The sequence below is a fragment of the Lagopus leucura genome, unplaced genomic scaffold, assembly GCF_019238085.1.
Source record: "Lagopus leucura isolate 7727_CA_CO unplaced genomic scaffold, USGS_WTPT01 Super-Scaffold_73, whole genome shotgun sequence".
NCBI classification, from domain to species: domain Eukaryota; kingdom Metazoa; phylum Chordata; class Aves; order Galliformes; family Phasianidae; genus Lagopus; species Lagopus leucura.
The window spans coordinates 89,487,533-89,511,171 of NW_024962252.1; the positions used below are offsets into that span (position 1 = coordinate 89,487,533).

Here is a 23,639-nt window from a genome sequence, read left to right on the forward strand (position 1 = left end):
GTGTTCACTTTTCGGCAGGGTATTCTGAATGATGGTCAGATTTGCTGCTTCTCTTGATCCAGATTTGCAGTCCATTTAAATGGGACTCTGATTAGATTCTTTGTGAGAGAATGACACATTTAACTGTAGATGTAGCTATTTTCAGAAGTCTAGCCACCCATCCTTGTACAGCTAAAAGTGGTTTGTCCTGCCACAGACAGAAGGATGACAAGATATTTGAGCTTGCTAGCCAGTTAGGCCAGGCTCTCTTGTTTCTTAAAGATTGCTTTGCTGGAATTCTTTTAAATACTGTTCTTCACACATTCATGCAAATTAGCTAATTACCAGCCTCTGCTCAGGCTTCTGTGAGTGCTGAATAGTGGAACAGAATGATTTAATTTCCCTAACATATTCTCCTGGCACTTTTGCATACAGAATATGCTTCCCTAAAGTATCCCTTGATACTAGATCCTTGGCAGTGTTCCAAAAGAAGTTCAAGTTTAAAGCCATTCAGCATAATTTTAGGTTTGGTAAACCTGAATTTGTCACCTTCCCTGCATCATATAATTTTGCCATCTGTAATGTGGGCTTTCCTCTTCATCTTATGTAAGTGTTTAAATAGTGAATCAGTGTAGTTGGCTCTGATTATGCATCTGGTATTCTCTTGGGAGAGTAATTAAACTGAGGTGATCATATGAATATCAATTTTTGCACATTCATTATGCTTTCAAAAATAACTAGAGTTCTCTGTTACTTTAGTAAATAGGTGTGATTTTTGTGATTTTCAGTTTTGAATGGTGCTTGTTTTGAAACATGTGCCACTGTCAGAGAGTAGTAGTATGTGTTAATTTCTCATTGAAATTCCTTGAAGAGAGTTTGTATGCAAGTCAGATTGGCTGAGTGTAAATCATGTAAATCAGAACATTTTGGGATGTGTCGAGATTTAAGCTAAGGAAAAGGAATTGAGTCAAGGAGTTCTGTTTCTATTCAGTAGTTGAATCCTAGTCCTAGAAACGTTTTTTGTAAGTGTTAACTTACTAATTTTACTACAGCTTCTAAATTAATACAAATGTGAAAAAGCATGCCTTGAGCCTCAGACAGGCATGAGGAATAGTGTCAACACATTAATAATAATAGGCCTTGGCAATCAAGAAGAAGTTGTAGATCAAGTAATTAAATATTGCTGGTTGTCTGTCTGCCATCTTATTACATACAGTGCCTCAATGGTATGTGAAATGTATGAATGGTATGTAAATTTTCAGAGCTAACACGATTTCAAATTGAGAATATTGATTTCATGTTTGTTATGTTTCATAGCTGAACAATAGCAGATTCTCACAGTGAAACAGTAAACATAAAAGTATGTGTTATTCTATGTTCAGCAGATCAGTGTATTGCATTTGTTCTTTTGTTTGTTTGTTTGTTTTTCCTAAACAGAGAGAGATGCTTTGTTGTGTCTTTCAAAAATCATGGATTTAGGACCCATTTCAATTTATTTTAGCAGCATCAATCTCATAAATGCTAGTATAAACATTGTGAGAGGAACAAAATAAAGCACAAATAGTAGCAATGTGAAATTGGTTGTAATCTGCATAGTTAACTCTTAAAAGATGTTTGTAGATCATAGCATTGCAGTTATGGTTGGACCTTACTTATCACATCTTTGTTCAGGTGGAAATATCTACAGATCTGTCTCAAAAAGCCCATGTCTTGCCATTTTTAATTCTTTGCATCCTTTTAAAGTAGGCTGAAGCTGGATTGAAAATTGTAGGTAAATCCCGTGTAAGTACTATAACTTAGGTTAACTGTGTTATAATAAGGACTGTATGGAAAAGTATACTTGGCCCAACTTTTTTTCTATTTCAAGCATTTAAAAGCAGCAGTCTGACACTAAGCTAAGATTAAGTGTGATTTGCAGCTCCTAAAGAACTTTGTTCCAGTTCCTTATTCCTACAATAATTATTTTCTAATGATGCTAAAGATAAAAAGGAAAAGTATTTCAAAATAGTGTATTTATGTAGCAAAAACATCTAAAAGTTTTCTTCAAACTTATAATGGCTTATTCTTTCAGCAAAATATTCCTAACCAGATTGCATAAGCTGAGATAGGGCTTTTCAGGTTTACTTCTGTGCATTGGCTCAGTGTGTGCTGATATCTTATCTTAGCTGTCACAATGTGCGTGGCTTGTCATTTCTGACAGAGCTTATATACCTGAATTATCCTGATTATGGGTTGCACTAGAAATCAGTATTTTCAATTACAGCATCTGCTTGGGGGGAAAAAAAAATAATTGTGAACTTCCCATAATTCTTAATTTGTAACTTTTACTTGTGAGTTTTTACTTGTTTTTACTTGTGAGTTTTCAAAGAGCCTGAAGGGAACATGGCTTCTCAAGGCTTTGTCAAAGAACTGACGGGTCCATTACTAAAGCTGTGTGTCCATTACTAATACCTGTGTGGATGAGGGATTCTTTTCTGTTCTGTTTTGTTTCCTGTTTGTTTTTGTTTATTTATTCATTTTATTTTTTAATGTGCCCCTTCTTTCCCATTACTTACGAATGAATGGTTATGACTGGACTGGCGTGTTTCCTAATAGATTGTGATTATGAGAGCCTAGTAAGGATTTGTTGGAGTATAGTACCCTGTGCTGGGCACTTCAGAGGATGCATGATACCAGGACAGAGAGAGAGGCGGGGAGAGAGAGAGAGATAGTATTGACTAGAGTATGATAGAAGACAGATTGATTAAACTGGGATTGTTTATCCTACAGACAAGGAGGTCTTCAGATTCGTCAGTTGGGTTTTTAATTTTAATTTTATTATCAGTTAGAAATACTGTTACTGTATCTTTTTCCAGTGCTACATTTTGTTTTTGACTTAATCCACCTTTGAGAATGCTTTTGTGTGCTCCAGTATTGCTAAGGAACAATATCTTTCGAGTAGTGCTAAGCATTTGCTAAGCAATCATTTTTGTCTCATCTTTCCTATCTCTTATGTGTCTACACTGTGACTTTGTGAAGCACAGCACCAACAATCCAGCACGGCATCTAGTCAGAAACAGAAAATTATAATTTATTGGAGTGTTTGTTTCGAATTTGTCATTCAAAAATGTATTTAGAAAATACCAGCCATTCTTACGTAGATGTAGTCATTGGAAAATCATTAGCTGTTATCTTGCAAGTATTTGTTTTGTCCCCTTGTTTTAGTTTTCTCTTCCCTAGCCCTTACTTCAAAATTGTTTCCTTGATGTTCATAAGGTACAAAACTGTACTGATGCACTGGATGGCAATTCTGTGCTTCATTTACTGCTGTCTGTTGCTGCCATTTGTGCAAAATAGCGCATGGTAAAGCAAGTGATGACTACTCATTCTTTACCAGAGCAGACATTATCAGTATTATCTTGCCTGGATCCTGAGACTTTCTGTTAGCTGTATTGTGCTGTAGGTGTTTGACATCTTTGCAAGCTCAAACCTGTGCAGTTTTGGTGTCAACATCTATACTGCGCAGTAAGTCGCAGATGGCCAGACTGACAGATATTCATTGTACTTTGGGACAGCGCCAGTGGGATTTGGAGGGCTTTCCTCCAGATGGATGCCCAGGTCTCCCATGGGAATGTTTTTGTCTTTGCCAGCCATCTGGAGATCTTGTAGGAAGATTTGATGAAGCACACCAAACAGGTAAAAACGCCTCTGCTTCCCTGAGCAGGGTGGAATTACATTTCTACTGTGCTGTTTGCTGATGCATCTGAGTTTCTGCTTGATTTTATTATTATTGCCTTTGTGACGTTATTTTTTTTTTTCATAAAGTGGCAATTAAAGTATGAGGTATGAAGCTACCTGTCTTAAACTTTGGAAACAGTGAGTGTGCTGGGAGCTAACTCTCTCATTAGTCATCCTTTATGTATAATTTTTTCAGTTGACTAACTTTCAGACAACTCAGTCTCTGAAAACAATCACTGCAAAATTGATTATCTGTTAAGAATTGTCACTAAATATTCTAGAGGATTTTGCAAAGGGAAGAGAGAATATCCGTGTTCCATGGTGGATAGGGTAAGAACTAGGGAAGTCTTTAAAGTTTATTTAAATCAGGAAGAACTTTTTCGAGATAAAAGACAGTGAACTGCTGAAGTAGATTGCTTGCAGAACTTGAACCTTCAGAGCACTGGAGGTGTTTATACACATCTCAGTAGATGTGACTTCATCTTTCACATCTTCCAAGAGTGAAATTTGATTGACTGTTCCTGGAGAAATGGAGTGGATGACTTTTCTGAATCTCCTTCACTTCAGAGGCATAATGTTTTGTTTCATTCTTAGTTGGCTTTTTTTGTTGGTTTTGTTTTTGGGGTGTTTTTATTTGTTTTGTTGTTGTTATTGTTTTTTGGAAAAGATATTGTGATGAAAACTTTCATATTAAAGACATTCAGAAAGTGTGTATTTCCTTTGTTTAATTCCTATAGAATTAGCTGGCTTTTGTTCTGGAAAAAAATTTAAATACATTCTGAAAACATATTTAATGGAGGTAAATACATTAACAAAAATAATGGTTGAATTTATTATGCAGAAACATTCAGAGATAAACAAAACTACTTGAAATCATATGTTTATTGATTTGTTATTAATAAGTGAATGATACATTGATACACAGGAACAGCTGTATCTCTTTGGCTAAAACTCAGTTTTCTAAATCCTTAAGAAACTATGCATTTGGTGTAAAAAAACTGAATGTGGTTCACTAGCAAAATATTGTGGTATCACAAAAGAGTTTCTCTACCTTGAACAACGCAAGTTTATCTATACAAAAATGCAAATTTGTACATGAAAAAAATCTTAGAGCTGTTAAGATACAGGCTACTTGGGATATCGTTGGAATTGCATCAGAAGTTAAAATTTCCTGATTATGTTGGACCTTCTAGTCACTAACTGCAGAATTTGGAGAAGCTTTATTCATTTTATTGAGAGAAGTAAATTGAAATGAAGGTACCCAAAAGCTGAGATCTTCATCTAGTGATGGGAGCTGTACTAATTAGCTTTTCAGAGCATGTAGAAGACAGAAAAGGTTTATGCTGATAAAAAGTGTGAAAATACAGCTAGTGCTTATTACTCATAATTATAGCTCACCCCTAGTCACATCTTGCACCTGTGACACTTGCTTTGATGTGCTGCTCTACTAGTCAGATTGACTTTAATCTCTCCTTTCACGTCTGCCCAATGTGTCTGTATTGTTCTGTATATATTAGAGGATCACTGTAAATAGGAAATGGAGACTTGCTACTTTTAGTATGACTGAAGTCCTTTTTCTGAGCTATGACCATTCTGATAAATCACTGAGTATCTAATCAAGGTGCTTTAATACAGAAGGAATTGCAAAGCTGAGGAAAGTTTATCTTAAAAATTGATTCTTCTATGGCATTTAAATCTTGAACATTTTGGAATATATCTCAGGAAATTGGTTTGGGATCCAAACATATTCAAAGCATAGAATAAGAATGAATGAGAAACCTGGAAATTAACATGGAAATGTGGCAGATCCGATGTAATTACTTCATGAATTTTACTTTTGCATGACTGTTAGGAGGGACAGTTTTGCTAGCTGTGATTGAAGAGTACCAAAACAAAGTAGAAGCAAGGTGCTTATTTCAAACTTGTATAAAAATGGAAGTCTGCTAGACATTTCTGGAGGTATAGTTCTCAAAACTGATTGGGATGAATCCTATGATGACAAGAATAAAAATTGTATGCTTTATAGCTGGAAAAATTGACCAGGCTGTCTTTGAAGAAATTTGTTGTGGTAGTGTGATATTCAGAGAACTGGCTTTAAATAAACTGGTAAAAAAATCACAGAAAAATTATTAGCAAGCATTTGTGTTGATTAGAAGAGTGGGCTGGGACAGCCAGGTGAAATTCTGACCCCAGGAAGAAGACACATAACAGAGAAATATTCAGTGCACTCAGAGGAATCGGGCTTTCAGGGACATAGCTCTGCTTCACTGTGCTTTTGGATGCATTCTTTCAAATGGTACCAGATTTGCAAGTGTGGTGAAAGTTCACATGTAGTGGCACAGGTGGTGCTTTGCTGAAGTTTACAGAAGGGTGCAAGTTAGATGAGTCTTTGAGGCATTTCTGATCATTTTATTGAACAACTTCTTGAATATTCCTGTACATTAGGTAACTGTACACATGTAAATGAGCAAATCTGTCCCACCTCTTTGTTTAGGTATGGGTACTTAACTTGTAAGAACAACTGCAGTAGTAGCAATGTCAAATGAGGTATTCTGGTAAAATTACACCATCTGTACATAAAATTAATACCGTTCTGCATCCAGTGGATGTTAAATAGATCTTATCTGTCTTCTGCCATTCATAGACATTTTCCTGTCTGTGAAAGGTGTCTGTTTTCCTTGGAATCTTTCTGACCATCTCATGAGCACTGCAGTAAACTGTCAAATTTATTACTGTACCACAATGCAGTGTTTTTTTCTCCCTCTTTCACCTCATCTTCCTTTCCCTTTCCTTCTCACTCAGAAGGGAAAAATTCAATGTATTTATGATATGCTGAGACTATACAATAAAAATATGAAACAATCCTTTCTTAATTTAAGGTGATCTTTGATTCATCCTACTGCATGTAAACATTTTAATTTTAGGGAAATAATTAAGCATATGTCAGCATATAAACAACTGTAAACAAATAAGATGAGCAAACTATGAAAAAAGGTAACATTTGTTTTAAGATTTCTTGCAAAAACTCTTCAAATTCATCAGTTGTCCATTTTTTTCTTCAGTCTATTTTTTGTATTTTTTGTTTCTACCACTCATTGCCATTTTCTATTCATCATAAATCTATTTCAATGAATGAAATAAGGCTTTTAAGTACAGATTTTGTCAGTATGTATTGCTGTGAAGCAGGAGAATATTATATTACAAAAGAGTAGAAAATGAAACAAATTAGCTTTAATTTTTCTGCCCTTTCTAGGAGGTGGTGCTAAACATGGCACTATGTAGAGAAGCAGTACTCATTTTGTGTATGGCACTCAAGGAGTTGTCACAAGAACAGAAATACCCCAAGTGAAATAAAGTCGTTACATGTGATCAACTTGATTCTTAAAAATATTGTGCATTGCTTCTCACTGCTTGGTAACTAAACTACATTCTCTAATTTTGAATGTTTTTTTTCTTGTGTAAAATATAAAGAAACGTGATGATCAATATGGAACTGACCTCTAGCTAATAAAAGGAGTAGGTAGATTGTGATGATAAAATGGACTGAATGTGTAATTGGTCCAAGATTGTAGTTATGTTATTAACTATTTTTGATCAAATTTGTCCTGCTGTTGACCACAGTATGCAGAAACCTTCCTTAAGCAATATCTCTGAGTTCATTCCATTGGTATTTCTCCCAGATCTTCTCTTTTGCTGCTTATTATACTTAATTAATATTGATTTTAGCAATGTCTGTTTCCGCTGTGTATTCTTTATTAGTGGTTATTTTTGTACCTTGTTAGGAAGAAAACAGACTATCAGCTGTACAGGAAAACGTTCCATATGGATTGGGTTTAGATCAACTTAAATTCCAGGATTTTGTACATTTTGAGGTAACATTCTAGTGTATTCCTATTAAACAAGCTGGAGAGTGCAATTTAGTAAGTCTTGATAGAAAGGCATACATTCCTTTTCATTATGCAGGTGGGACTGCCCTGGGAGGGAAATGTTAAACCACATCATCTTGTTCTTCATCAAGTCATATGTCCATTTGCTTTTTGATCCCTTTAACAGCCCTGTTTTCTACCATAAATAACTTGTCACTATCTTAGAAGTGTACAAAAAATATTCTGAGTGGCATAGAATAAAGTGCTGTGCAATTTATCACAACCAAACTGTATGATATTTGCCAGTCTTTTCTAGAGATTTCCCAGTTAGTGAATTTAGATCCAGCATCAATCTGTCCTTCTGACTAGGTCTCTCTCTGTTTTTAAACCAACAAGCTGTTTTCTGTTAAGATTCATTCTGCACTGCTCCCAAATACTTGGCAAGCAACTTCTCTTCCTCTGCCTCCATCAGAAAATGACTGAAATACAGTTCTAATGATGCTTCAGATGGCTCATATCACTCTTAGTGTGCAAAATGCCTCACAGTTCATTATACTGATGAGAAATGCCTGTTGCTACTGTAGCTTCAAACTCTTTATGCAGCCAGACCTGCAAGAAACACTGCAGAACTGCTTGGGAATAACTGCAAAAAATGAACTAAAATTTGTTTTTACATTCATTTATTTTTATTCATCTTAATGATATTTCAAAGTTAATCAAGTCAGATTTCTTAAGTTTTTGTTTGCAACCATGTGGAAGATAGGTGCAGAGATTCTTAATCATGTTGGAGTGTTTTTTTGTTGTTGTTTTGTGGGGTTTTTTTTGAGGCATTTGGAGAAAACAGACAACATGAAAGTTGTGATGGAACTCAGTGTCTCACAGGGTGCTATTGGCTGGTCTCCAACCAGCCAATCCTAGCTTGCATCCTTAGTACTTCACAAGTGTTCCAGACTATCCTACTTCTTTGTATCATTGTTTATAACCACAGCCTGCTATCTGAGTTGTTTCATCTTCATGCATTGACTTAGCATTTATACTCATTTATGTTTCTTACATAATAAGAAAAAACAGGTTTGACATGCCATTCAGAATGTTCTTGAAGATCTGTCACCTGTGTCTAGCAGGTAGGTTGTATGAATTGGAACAACTTGCAGATACCTTAGGGGGTTCCTGTAGATCGTTCCTTAGAAGTTGGTATAGGAGCTGAGTGCATCGTTCCTTTTCAGTGCACACTTTCTCACAGCTGGCTTTCCTTCAGTTTCCTGACTTTGCTTTCAGTTTCAAACTAATCTTTCAACAGTGCTTTTATTGAAGGGAGCTTGCAATTTTAAATGCTGCAGCACAAACCTGGAGTTTGGATTTCACTCAAGCTTTGCTGGAGTAGTCTTATTTTGTAGTGCACCAGGCAGGAAAGTCTAACTGTTAGAAGACACAACTCTATTAGAGACCTGAATTTTCACTGTCTTGATGTGTTACATAGGAGCATGTAGTCTTTCTGTATTGTGAAAATGAATATTATGACAATACTGCTAGTATGGAGTAATTTGTAGAGAATTCAGTTACTGCAAATGGTTATTTCAACGAAGACAAGTGCTAATGAAGAGACTGTGAGAATGCTTCTGCAGTCTAAAATCACCTCAGCTTCAAAGTGAAGCTGTGATATTTTCAGCCTTTCTGCCAGCTTGTTTTGGAAGCAAACTTGCTGCAAAACAGCATTCATACTACAATGTTGTAAGAGAAGTTATGTTTGCCCTACATACTGTAAAGGATAGAAAACCACAACATCCCTGGGCAAACACTAAATGAACTGAAAGCAGCCTTACTGTAGCAGCATGGAGCTCTGCAGACTGAGAAGCAGGCTAAATTAATCTGCATAATGAGGTGTCTTCTAGCATCCCAGAAGGCTCAGAGCTGACTTGCATATCTACAAATTATGTTGCATAGCATAAATGTGCCCACTGAATGCTGGGATAAAATATGCATGTGCCATTGAAGTCTGAGCTGCTTTGTCTCTGTTACCAACTTCTGTATCCGAAATAGCTGAACTTTAAACGGTGTTGCCACTGAGGGAGCACCTAATTCCAGCTGGAAGCATGAATTCATTCCCCCCAGAATATTTCTGTGTTGTCAGAACCCTGGCTTGAGACATACCATTCTCAAGAGTCCTCTGTACTTTTTATACAGGAATAAAAAGGGATGTTTCTCTTAATAGCAATGAGCAAATAAGTAAATACTTATAATAAGTTAAATTATTGAACATTTACTTAAATTTGAAGGATTTAGCATATGCATATGTTTTTCAAGAACAGTTTATAAACATTATCATATATAAAACAATACTCCTGATGTGTTTTAACTTCAGCCACAGATACTGCTACAGAGTTGGTGGGTGTCATTGTGCCTTTTGGCACATGACAAGCGTTGGATCTTGTAGCGGTTTTATCCTGGTATCTGTTTCATCCTTGTGATCCAAAACAAAGCCACTCACTTTAAGAAAGGTAGATTTGGGCAGAAGTAACATCTTGTGCCTACGAGAACTCAATCTAAACAGGAAAGGAAGTCAGGTTTACTTAATTTTATTGGTGTGCTGTCAATTATAGAAGCTTGAAAAGAACAGCCTTTTTTTCCTAAACCTGATAGTTTTGCCATGCTGATAGGTTTGCATATTTGAGCAACTTCTTATCTCATGTATGAATTTGGATTTCTGAAAGAAAGTTCCATTTTGCTATTAATCACATTCAGCACCAGCAAAATCTTGTATTCAACCTGACTTTTGCTATCCTGAACTTTAAAATCAAGTTCTTTTATATCTTAAAAACAAATAAATAGTTTTGTCCTTTTTTTTTTTTTTCCTGCTAAACAGTTCTGCTATATCTTCTTTATAGTCACACAGGATTTTATTTGATTTTATTTTCAATATAGCTCTTGAAAATGTTTCAGGTTACCAGCTAAGGTAGCTGTGAACTCTGGATTTGTTTGTTTGTTTTGTATTACATTAAGCAAGTTGTGAAACTACATTCTAAACAGGTAAATTTCTCATTAAAGCAGAGTTAGCCTGGACTCTCCTTCTGTATAAACTGGATATGGCACATGAAGCTAGCTCTGGCTCTTTGCAATGTTGGTAGGCCAAAGTTGTGACCTTACTATACTTAGTCAAGGCTGGTCTGAGGAAAGGAGGCTCTGAGATGGGCACAGTGAGTTTTCCACTTCTTCCACACAAATCTGTATGCAATGCTAGTTTATCTTTTGCAGAGAGCAACATTACTAATTAACCCTTTAAAAGCCCATGCTATCTAGATTTTGGAGAAAGTTGCTACTCTAAAATCTTTTCCATCTGCTTCTGCGCTGTTTTGTACTTCTGTTTCAGGAGAAGCAACAGCAACTCCATTCCCTCTGCTGCTTTTGTGTCCTATCAAAAAAACCTTGCCTTCCCAGCAGTGAGCAATCTCAGTAAACACAGACGGGGTGCCTGCCTTCAGGAGGCTTCTAACAACTGCTCAGCATAAAAAACTTGCAGAGCTCTCTCGCTGTTACTCAGAATGGCTTTTCAGAGAAACACCAGCTGAATCCTATTCCTTTTGCCCACTTACGCCATTTCACTTAGATGATCTGAGAAACTATCCACATATGGAGCAAGGAGAAGATTTAATTCAGAAGTGCCGTAACAGTGCAAAACACCCTCTGACATGAATGGGAATGGTGCAGGCACAGATATTGTGGAAGTGCACTGACAAGAAGAAAGATTTCACAACCTAGAAGCCATATTAAGGGCTGTTAAAGGGATCAGCGTGCAACATTCCTGATCCAAAATTTTTATTTGCATGCACAGTTGTATCATAGAAAATTCTCTTCAAAAATAGGTGGTTTACTCAGTCTGGGAACAAATAGAATACAAGCAAGTGGGAAGTGGGATGCTGTTATGTTATTTGACAAGCCATTTGTGACTCTGACAAAGTGATGTTTCTGTTGCATCACATTGTCCATTATTTTTTTCTGGCAATAGCTGTATTTCCTATGGAATCCTGCTACAATCAGTGGTATCCAGGGATAGTGTTTCTTCTCAAGCTTTTTCCATGGTATGCAGCTTAGTTTCCAACACACAAGTCGCACATGCTGACAAGAATCAGATGCACCTGTTCCTTGACTACAATCCAGTCCACAGATGCAGATTTATAGAGCCTGAAAAGAAAGGGCTGGAGGGTGTGCACTAGTTGAGCTGGGTAATTTTACTGACAGAGGTTGTTTTTAGTATAAATTGTGTACTTGCATCTAAGTTTAGTGTGATTATAATTATGTCAGAAGTTTTGTTATACAAAAATAAGCAGCTGCTAAAGGCTGAGAGCCACTAGGGACCATGAAGTATTCAAAGCACCGATTCATGTTTGGTAATGCTTTGTCTAACATGCCCACTGGGATCTCTTGCCTATGCTCTACCTTTATTCCCTGTTTTAGTGAAGCATCTTGTTCTTTATCAGTCATTACAGAGATTCCTCAGTTACGTTTCTCTTTTTTTGTTGGACTGCAGTGTGCTCTTTCACTTTATTTCCTTCAGGAATCTTTGCACTTCATTATAAGCTCCAGATTTTTCCTTGCAAAACAACACTATACAGAAATAAATATAGCGTGTATAGTCTTCACATTTTCCTGGGCTTGTTTCTAAAGCTTCAGAAGATTTATAAAGATACCAGAAATATATTTACCTCATGTAGAAAGTGTGGTCTGCAGAAGTACAGCATGCACATTAGTGTGCTTACCAGGAAAGGAGCAAAGAAAGGAATTGCTAGCCAAGGGCAAAGAACTCTTTTTTTTAAGCTTTCAGTCAAAAAACAGTCTAGACATTTTTATCACATTAAACAGTCTGGAGCATTTAATAGGGATGTGACAGAAAAAAAAGCAGTCTGAACTAGCTGACCAAGTTTATTGAGAGAAAAGCCTGCTGGGCCCAAGATTTTATTCTGTGCAATGGTAATTACTATGTTGGAAATGTTAAATGGTGATAAATGGGGCAAAGCTGGTTTTAGACATGTAATGGTGTTGCTTTTACCTGCAAGGTCTGCTATGCTTCACATGTGACACTGCTCTTGATTTTGGTGGGCATTGTGCTTTTTGAGTGTGTGTACCACATGTTACTAAGTTGTAGGAGGCCAGGTGGATGTGATAGCATTACATAAGCATAACAGAACACTTGAGTGTAATACAGTCCGCGCAACTGGCAAAACAGTTTTTGTCTCTGTAAGGGTCCCATTGTCAACTTTCTGCTGTAACGAGTTGCTTCTGTTGATTCCCATTTCGACTTCTCAGTAGACTCCCCTGCCCTTGACCTCCACCCTGTGGTCAAGAATCAGTTGTTTCCCCTTCCCAAGCATCTCACCCATGTGCCCCCTTGATTTGTCTGCCGCACAGAGGAATGCTGAAATGCTGAACTCCTCATCTCCAGGAACACTGCCATTCCCACTCCAGAGCGGTCACAGTAAATAACCCCACTCTGCTTTTGCCTGGAATGTTGGTGCTGGTTATGTTGGTTATGCCACTTCTTTCTTCTTTACCCCACCTCCCACAGGCACCAGCATGTTGTTTTGTTGATCTTTGGTAGGATGTCCTCCATTCTCTTCCTTCCCTTCCTATCCCTATGGCGGAAATTCGATTTTGTACTTGGAACGATCTCTTAGAATTGCTTTGCTTGTGCTGACCCAAACATTTCCATTTCAGCTATTCTCTGCTACTTGGTGTTCTTCTAGTGTTGTGAAAATGCTTCCACCTTTCCTTTGCATTTTAGTTGCATTACCCTTCTCAGGTATTTCATTGTGTTATCAAAGCCCATCTCAATATCAGACATTCTATCCTGCCCTTTCAACATTTTTTTGCTGGTTTCTTCCTCATCTTTTTAATTTTTATGTTCTTTCCTACAGGTCCTTTTCATTTCTTTCTTCCCAGGTGGTTGTCCAGAACTAAGAATGTCTTCATAAGTCAACATGATATGCATATGCTCATCTTTCCTCAGTGAGCCCTGCTTGCTTATATTCATACTGATGTGACCATGTTCTATATCCATTTCAGCATGAGAGTAGAGGTGTCTTCTGCTCTTGCTATGTATGCCCCTTTCCACCTTAGTAGAAGTAGGTCTTACTACCTATAAGATGACAAAAGAACTGATGAGGATGCTTATTCTGTACTACTGGCTGGGCAAGCTATCAGCTCCCACTGACTTATTTTGCTACATCTTAATGTTTGGAATTCAGAGAAGTCCCTTGACTCCCGCATCTCCATTTGGTCCAAAAAGGTCTGAATAATATCTCTGAGTATGCTGTAAATCTTGCTGTTTGTTATGAGATGTCAAATAAGCATTCAAAACAGCCTGTGTATGCCATACCATACTGGCAGACTGGCTCTCCCTTTTGTCTCCACAGCGAACACATAAATAGGTTATGTACTAACACTTTTATTTTTATCACTTTTGGAATACTGTGTCAAATCTCATCCATTTGGAGCAATAAAACACCTGAAATGACTCTCCTTCAGAAGTTTTCATGTACATTATGGATAGCTGAATAAGCCAAAATGCATTCTGCAGGAAGGTTTGGAGAGGCTGCTGGCTTGGAACACTATCCCACCCCTCAATAGTTGGCATGACAGGTTGTGCCCCACATTTTAAAGAACAGTTGCTTTTGTATTTGGAAAGGCGTTTTAGGGACATTGTTCTCAAGTAATGTAAACAATTAAAGGCATCAGTAATGAGTGCATTAGCAGTCCTGAAGCTGTTTTATCAGATAAATTTATCAGAGATGTCTCATATAGTCTCATTTTACCCAGGAGAGACAACCTCTGTCAGTTCAATAATGACTGATGTGACAGGAAACGTAGCACCCTACCAAGAGAATTGTTTTGATATTTGCATAGTAGGAACATACAAAAGATTTCAGTGTTTTTCTGAGGCAGGGGTCAGTGAAAGAGACTGTGATATCATGGTTTATGAAGCCCCATCTTTCATTTATGTTGAACTATGAAATTATTGGCTAAAAGATTGGTGATTCTTTTTTAGGAATGCACTCCTTTTCCTACTCTCTTTCCATTACTTTCAGAGCTTGTGGGCAATGGCACAACGGCTATTTGAAAAGAGCTGGCTTAAACACATTTTAAAAAAGGCTTACTCTGCCATCTACCTACAATAATAAAGTAAAAATAATAGTTATTTCAAGTTCAGCACCGCTTTTATTTCCTTTTCAATCACTATGGGATTAAAGCTATAATTAACTGTTAACTTGGTGTGTCTCAAATATGGCTGTCAACCTTCTGTCCTGATGAAAAGACAGCTATATTTCCAAATTATAGATAACATTTTATTTTTAGCCTTGCCTACTTTTGATACCTTGTGTTTCAGAAATGTGGCGATCTCATTTGCAAAATAGATGAATGAATGAAGACCAGTTATATATTAATGAGCTAATACTGGATGTTCTTGTTGATTAAAGATGTATAACATTAATAACTTTCAGTTCTGAGACATTTTACTGTCGCTTCTTTTGAACTCTACACACAGGTAAAAATTATCATCAATAAAAGTGAAACTAAGACAAGTCTTGCTAAGCTTATGTTATAGAGGGTTAAGAGGAAAATGCCAGGACTAAACAACAATATTGCTTAACCTCAGCTTAACCCGAGTCTCTTGATTCCTTACTGAATACTGATAGTCTGTGTTATTTCTGCATACAACAAGAGAAGTGTTTAGGAGCAAGAAAAATAGATATATTGATTCTATACAATGCTATTTAGGCCAGACAGTTTATGATAATCTTCTTCCATCTGTTAAATATGATCACAGAATCACAGAATTGTAGGGGTTGGAAGGGACCTCTAGAGATCATCGAGACCAACCCCCCTGCCAAAGCTGGTTTCCTAAACCAAGTCGCACAGGTAGGTGTCCAGGCGAGCCTCGAGTATCTCCAGAGAAGGAGACTCCACAACCCCCCTGGGTAGCCTGTTCCTGTGCTCTGTCACCCTCACCATAAAGAAGTTCTGTGAACTATCCTAGCTCATAGATTTTCACTTTGCACAGTGATGTTGAAGTGCATACTATGAAGATCAAATTTCTTTCTTCTCTTGATAGTGTTCAGGAGGAATCATAGGAAGAGCCTTTATTGAAGATAATTAGTATATTCTGGTTCTTTGCCTGTTTGTTTTATTTGAACCTAAAATATTGATTGAAAAATAAAATTCAACCAATCATCCCAAAACACCAAAGCTGTAAGGAAGCTGTGATCTGCTTCAACCAGGTTAGAGCCGTCCTACTGCTGCCCTTACTTGAGTTCAGTTTGTGTCACAGAGCTAAGGAAGACAGGCTGTGCCTACAACTCTCTGCTTCCCAAGGTTTGGATTTACCACAGCCACTTGGTCTGGATGAGTGGACAGAAGGGGATAATTTCGTTCCAGTCATCTGATAACACTGTTTTCATTTTTCTGTTTCCTAGCTGAGACTTAGGGTAAGCAGCAGTGTGTGAGTGAACTGGGTAACAGAGGAAGTAAATGGTGATGAAAACAAGAAAAAGAATATTGAGTGCAAGGAATCATGTCATCACAGAATGGCTTAGGCGGGAAGGGACCTTAAAGATCATCCAGTTCCAAACCCAGTGCTGTGGGCAAGGTTGCCACCCACTAGATCAGCCTGCCCAGGGCTCCATCCTGGCCTTGATCACCTCAAGGGGAGGGGCACCCACAACTTTTCTTAGGAGCTTGTTCCAGTGCCTCATCTACTGCTGACTAAATAATTTCTTTGTAACATCTCACCTAAATCTTCCCTCTTTTAGTTTAAAACCATTCCTCCTTGTCCTATGATTATGTGCCCATGTAAAAAATTGGTCTCCCTCCTGAAAATAAGCCCCCTTACAGGTTTTTTTTTAATGTTAATGCATTTTAGATCACTGAAATGGCCTCTGAAGATCATCACCTTTGCTTTTGTCTGATGTTTTAAGCCAACAATCTGGTTCACTCTTGTTTCCTCAGAAATCATCTGGAAAACCAGTTAGAATTGAGCCCTGCAGATTACGTTGTCACTTTCCTAATTTTAGATGTTAGAATAACATCTATGTTCTTGACAGATCATTAGTTTTTAAAATATCTATATATTTTGAGCAAACTCATATTAAGTCACATCAAAACTTTTTAATAAAGTTTGGCTTGAATTAATGTATCTGACCATGGAAGGGATTATTTCAAACGCAGAGATTTAGAAGATATTACAAAAATGTGATCCTGACCTTTCATTAGATTTTATTAATACAAGAGTCTGTGTGAATGTTTGCAGACTGACAGTTGTAACGTCAAAATGCGTTCGTGGGGCAGCAGATATTTGTATTCTGCTTTGTTTTTGTTTGAGGTACTAGTCTGTGTTATTTCTAAAGCTTTTCCTTGTATTTTAAAATGAAAGGCTGCTGTTATTAGTTTGGTTTGGAAGTTTGTGTTACCTTTTACACAGTATTTGTAGTTAATAATTTAATCTTAAAGTCGTGCAGTTGTCTGATGGCCTGGGATCCCCCAGCTTGCATTCATAACAGGAATGTTGCTCCGTTATGGTTATTTGGAGTTTCTCCATACTTCCATTGGATTTCTTAGCAATTTACTATTAAACATTTATTTATGTATTCCTATCACACTCAGGTACAGGAGTCACTTCTGTCTGAGGATACACAACCCCAGAAAGAAGCTGAAAAGAAGGTTCTGAAGTTTTAAATGTCAGAATCACTCAAATTTAGTTAACATAAAATATATGCATACTTCATCCTGGTTTACCTATATTGCTGTAATTATTCAACATTTCAGGTTTTACAGAGTTGTGAAGAAAAATCAGGGGTCAAATAATTCAGGAAATACTTGATGTGCTGCAAGTGGTGCACACTTCTCATTTGTTGGTTAGTTGTTCTTTTTGCTTCTTTATTTCCTTAAACTGGTTTATGAAGTAGACTTTGTTTTAACACTCTACATTTGGAAGCCAGGGAGTGAAGGAATTAAAGTTATTAGGACTCATTGTTTCTTAAGTCAAAATATATGGAATATATTCATCATGTGGTACAGCAATGCAGAGAAGGTCTTGAAAATTATTTGTGGAATCCACTGCTTTCATCAAAGTGCAGTTCGCTCTCTGTTTCTGCCTTGGGAGAGGATGACTTCCAGGCTGTGGCATGTTTGACATTATGCTAAAGATAAATATTGAATGCATCTAATACTTCTCCTGCTTAACTAAAGAGAAAACTGATGTTTTCAACTTTTTAAAGACAACTTATTTTTATGTGTGGTTAGTTTTCATTGTTAGAATGAGCCAAAATGGGGAAAGTTCTAGGAAAAGGTTCTTCATTGAATGCTCATTTTGTGAAATTACAGGTTAGAAGCAGTAAGTTACTGTTTGATGGATACTGAAGTACGCCTGTAAATAAAAATTAATTATAATTCTATCTTTTGATGAGGCACTTTGTTAAATTCTGTGTACATTTGACATCGTTAAGATAAATCATTCCTAGAGAAAATCCTTGCCTTTTGGTTTTATAAATTAGAAAATGCAAACATCAAAATTTCCATCACAAGAAAGAACAGCAAAAAAACCCACCCTATTTGTAACATTTGTGCTTTTGCATCACTGCTTTGTTTGTTTGTTTGCTTTGTTTGTTTTAGCACTTAAAATTGTTACTAAGTTCCAGTTATACTAAGATAGCTCTGAATTTTTCTTTGCTATTCCTTAATATTTCTGATTGCCAGAACCTTGATCTTGTTGTATGGTTGCAGTTGTACTTTACCCAGAATAAATTTATTTACATTTCTGTATTATTATTATTTTTTTAATGTACCATTGACTTCTCAGAAAGCGTAGTGCCCCTTGTGAAAGGATGTGTGCTAAGTACTTAGGGCAGATAACAGGAGCTTTGGAATGACTGGAAAGACCTGGCAACACTGTAGGTACTAACAAATCAGGAAGGCCTTTGAACAAACAGAAAAACAGCTAAGGAAACAGTGAAGTTGTGTTTGACTCCTGTGGTCTGTCATAGGAACTCACTCTACTTGTTAGAGATAATGGCAGTCATCTGAGGTAATGACTGAAGCACAGTTCTGATGGAGGGCCATCTCATTTTCAGCACTATGGCAAAAGCAATTTTTGTTTTCTACTGTTAGCAACAGATGCATTCATTTCTTAGCCTGAAGCAGTGGGCAGCCCCACTGACCTGATGTGAAATGCTGACGAAGAGGTTGGTTACAAACAGGCCACTTCTTGTTTTCAGCTAACCTTTCAGCTGCCCCTGCACGGCAATGCATTCCAGCAATTAAAACAAAATGAAAAATAAGACTATTCCTAAGCAATACATTTTCAAGCGCCTGAGCTCTGTTGTATGTCTTTTGTTCTTTCTGGACATTCTTTTTTAGGGAGAACGGTTCTAAGTTGCTTGCATTAACTGAGAATAATGTGTTTAAAAATAACCTTCCAAAAGAGCATGCTCTTTAAAAAGAGAAAAAAAAAAAAACAACAACAAAATTTAACCATAAAAGAGCCTGGAGAGCTGTGAACTCTTAGAATTGCACTACAGTGTAATACAGATGCTGCAGAAATTCAGCAGTGTGGGTCTCACCATTATTTTTCACAGAGAACTTAAAAAACAACCCTTATGTGCATTTTCCATATGATAATGCTGGCACATTTGGGGCAGGAGAAGTTTGTCTCTGAGGAGTAAATACATCTAGAAACAATTGTGGTATTTGCATACGACAGTATTTTGTAGCATTTTTGTAAGAACATCGTTGTTTCACTGCTTGTTAAATGGAAGGAAGCTCTGTATGCAGCTAGATCCTCACTACATTACAACCATGCAACTTTATCCCTTCAGGTAGACTTTCTGGGTTAGGATGAATTGCAATAAAAGCAAGAGTTTGTACAGATCTGCTGATATGGAGCTGGTTATCTTTGTTATGATAAACCTTATCATAACAGTGGTGATGAAAGATATATGTACTTAAAGAAGGGAAAGAGTAGGAAATTCGTCAGTTTTGGTTTTTGTTTCCTTGTAACAGTAGTAAAGTACATATGCCAGGGCAAGATTACTAACCTTGCACAGTGTTGTGTTGCTGCTTATAGTTTGCCCTTGTCTACATGGGCGGTAACCAGTGCGCTTTTTAGGGAGTGTGATTTGAAGAAATGAGCAGTGAAACACAAAGTATGGAGCCTCCTCAGCTTTAGCTTAGCAGTGAGTGATTCATTCCAGAGGCAAAAATAATGTCACTGAAGAAAATGCTACAGGTATTTTTATAATGCTCGTGGTTAAGCATGCTGCAAAAATTGAGAGGTACTGTTTTAGGCTGGAGTGGATCAGCTCGGAGGGATACTGCTGTCCTTTCCAGCGCTGTCTCAACATTGACAGGATGTTTATGGGATCCAAGGAGTATCCTATCCATCATGCTAGCCAGCCCTGTGAGTTAGTTTAGAATATCACCTCTTTCCCCAAACATTTGTCTGCTTTGTTTTAACAGAATCCCTTCCTCCTCCTGTTCAGCCACACCTTGTCCTTTGTTTGGTCAAAGAATAAAAAAAAAAGCAGCCCTTCTCCCCCTGTACCCCAGATTTAGCATAGTACAGCACAGTATGTAAAAGAAGAAGACTTTTGTGTTAAATAATGCTGTTCTGGATATGATTAATTTTGTGTTCTCACCTTTTGGGTAATCCAGGTGAATCAAAAGGTGCTTTTTCTTAAGTGACCCAAATTATGACCTCAGGCTTAAATCGGTGTTGAAAGAAAGGAATATGGATATAGCTCAAAAGTTATTTAACTGCTGCACTTATGAGGCTTAACCTGCTTCTCCCTTGTGTTCATTGATAAAGACCTGAGGTGTATTTTATATGAGTGGGTTTTTTCTGCTTTTGTGAATGGTATGTATTCAGAGACTTTTTTATATTTTAAGAATCCTAAATCAGTGAAAATACTGAATTTCAGTTTTTAAAATGTGTTTTAAAACTTTAGACTTAGAATTTGACTGTTTTTAAATTTAGTTCCTTAATCACCTATCTCTTTTGGCTAAGTCTTCACACATTTAATAGTTGTTGCTCAGCCTCTAACTCTGCCTTGCTGCTCTGTTCAACTTCCTCAACAATAGTCATTAAATTTCTGTAAAGACATTACTTCTTGGTTCTGGTTATGGAGACGCTATACGCATGGACATACTTGCAATCAAATGCATGTTGAAATGTTGCATTTGTTTGTTTTGTTTGGTGGATAGCTGGGGATTTTATTTCTTTTTGAGCTTTGGTTGACCTGCTTAGAAACTGATGAAGATTCAAAGAGCTCCAATGAGTGACAAAGGAGTATTTTATACTTCATTTTGATGTTCATAAATGCTGAGAGGGTTATGGAGGAACGTATTTTTAGAGTTGTGTAAGAGATGTGAGCGACTGAAAAGAGCTTTTCTAAAAGCTCTTTTCTTCACCTTCTACATTGCTACCAAAGCATACAGCTTAAAAATCTTGTTAGATTTTGTCTGACTCCTTGCTACGTGTAATCAAGCCATCTTTCACACTTCTTCTCAGTTCATCTGTAGACTGTGTTGACTTACAAGAGAGTACAGCTAGGGAAGAGGTATGTGAGATGCTAAATAACAATGAACTTCAGTCCCTGACACAGACCTTGATTGCTTGCTAAATTATGAGCAATCAAACATGTTTTCTTGCAGGTAAATGCAAGGTGATGTGACTAAGGACAATCATTCTAGTTTGTATGACAGAGGGCTGTGCTGAGCTTCCATGTGCTGGTCTCAACCCTTGTCTTCAGAAGGGCTGCTGCAAAACTGAAGAGTGTTGAGGCTGACTCCAAGATTTGTAAAGCGTGCTTTTCAGTGAGAAACTGAACAATTCAATCTATTTAATTTCAGAAATGAGGTAGTGAAACAACTTCATCATAGGAAGTACCCAGACAAGGAGACAATATCTATCAGTTATCTGTCAGTGACTAGATGATTAAATCAGCAAAACTGAAATTGTCAATAAGGTTGCGTGTTTGTAGTGCTGAGGTAATTAGTCTTTCTGAAAGATATATGTCCATTCAAACACTTGTTACATACAGAATTCAGAGTGCCAGATGATGGATGAAATGTTGTGATGTATTTTATACAGGGGTTCTGAGCTGTTGCAGAGCTTGCAGGTTTTAAAATCTGTGTCTATATGGAGTTCAGTGTCAGCTTGGAGAAAGAGGAAGAAAAAGGCTAAAGGCTGTGGTTATAGTATAGAGGCTGTAAAAACTATTCTTCACAGCCTTGAAAATGTTATCATGTTACTTATGAATTAGAATGGAATACATCTGCCTTTCTCTGAGGGACTTCACAAGCTGGTGACATCTATTGCTGCATAAAATGTCTGTGGTATTAGAATTGAGTTTGATTGTTTCAGATTGAATACACGTAACTTACAAGGCTTTGAAAACATAATATGTATCCTTGATGTCTACGCATCAATGAGCAAAAAAAAAGGCAGAAGGTGAAGAGATAAGCATCATCAAAATGCATTTTGCACTTTTTTTTTAAGAGTAGAAATATTGTTTTCAATATAAAAATAGTTGTTCTTAAAGGTGGTTTTGGACAGAGTCCTTTAGAAGTAGTATCTAAATCCTTTTGTAGTTCTTGTTTTTTTTTCTTGCTAGAATATCTTTGATAAGAATAAGAACATGGCAGAGAAAGGTACTACAATATTATTAATTTTTTTTAAGCACTTGTATCAGTTCTGGATTTAAAGCTCAGTCAAAGTAGACATTTCAGTGTAAGAACATCATGGAAGCAGTTACCTAGTTGGTAATGTTTTAGTCTGCTATTAAGAGTTTTGGCATAAGCAAACACTGCAAAGATCATTTGCATAGCATTGATGTCACAGAGCACTGTGCTTTCCCTTTAATTTTATGTATGTTTTTTGTTATGCTTACTTACACAAACTTTGCTTGAGCTTATTGCCTGCATTATAACAGAGGAAGAATTGTGCTGGTTACACTTAGCCCTGTATCATGTTACTAGATCTGGTCAATAGTGGTTAAATGTAAGACTAAGGCAAGCATAGCAGGATATTTCCCTTAGTATTTGCTTCCTGCTTCCTGAAATTTAGATGTTTCTGACCGTCATCAACTTGTTGAATCTCATTTCATACACAATGGCAGGGAGAAGCAATTTTTTCACCTGGGTTATCCTTCTCTTTGAAGGCAGGGGATCTCGCTGGCACTTTCCCGTAGCAGTACCTTCAATGCAGTGATGACTAGGGAAAAAAGTGTGGTGATACAGCAGGAATTTGGGATAACAACTTCCTCCTTTCTGTGCACCTGTCCAGCAAACGTAAGACTAACCAGTGCCACATTAAGGTTTAGTGAAGAGTGCTGTCTCATGATGCAAAGGGGGTAGAAAATTGAATTACAAGTTGCAGCACTGAGTTTGCTTTTGCAGTAGTGTGGTTTCAAATTGTCCCCATCTATAGAATGGTGTAACAGCTAAGTGTTGCTTTGTTGCAAAAGTCACATCCCTCTTCTGATGAGTGGAAAGCCACTTGTGTCAGCTCAGGTCCAGTAAAAGCAGTGCCAGTATGTGTACTATGCACTCTCTGAGGGCACAGAAGGGGAAAACAGTCCGTCAGTCCTTTTCTGAGCAGGGAGGGGTGCTGCACCAAAGGTTTCTTTGGGCCCCAACAGAAACAAATGGTGACCCCTGAGGAGGATGGCCTGGGTTTTCCAAGGAACTCCGAAGTCAGACCCCTGTGCAGGGGAAAGCAACATAATCTAGAAAGCACACGGTGGTCTAATGTGTGAAAGAGTAACCAAGATAATATTTATCCTAGATGTGGCATCACTAAGCTGTTCATTTCACAGAGTAGCTGGGATTTCCTGTGCAAAATGAAAAGCAACATACCGTAGAAAGCACCAAGGTGTTAGACAGGGATTTGGTAGACTTCATTGTAAGGTCTGCATGTGCTCGTTTCTATACTGTATTCTAATTAGTGTCTTTTGTTATTCACAGTCCTGAACTTCCACAGTGAGCAATGACACTAGCTAGTTTCATGTAATGCCCTATATCCCCAAACAGTTT

General features: G+C 37.2%; 1 protein-coding gene across 5 annotated transcripts in view; it reads left to right on the forward strand.

Annotated features, from left to right (window-relative positions):
- Positions 1–23,639, forward strand: part of PLCB4 (phospholipase C beta 4) — a 175,806-nt gene that overhangs the window by 63,220 nt on the left and 88,947 nt on the right. The window lies entirely within an intron of this gene.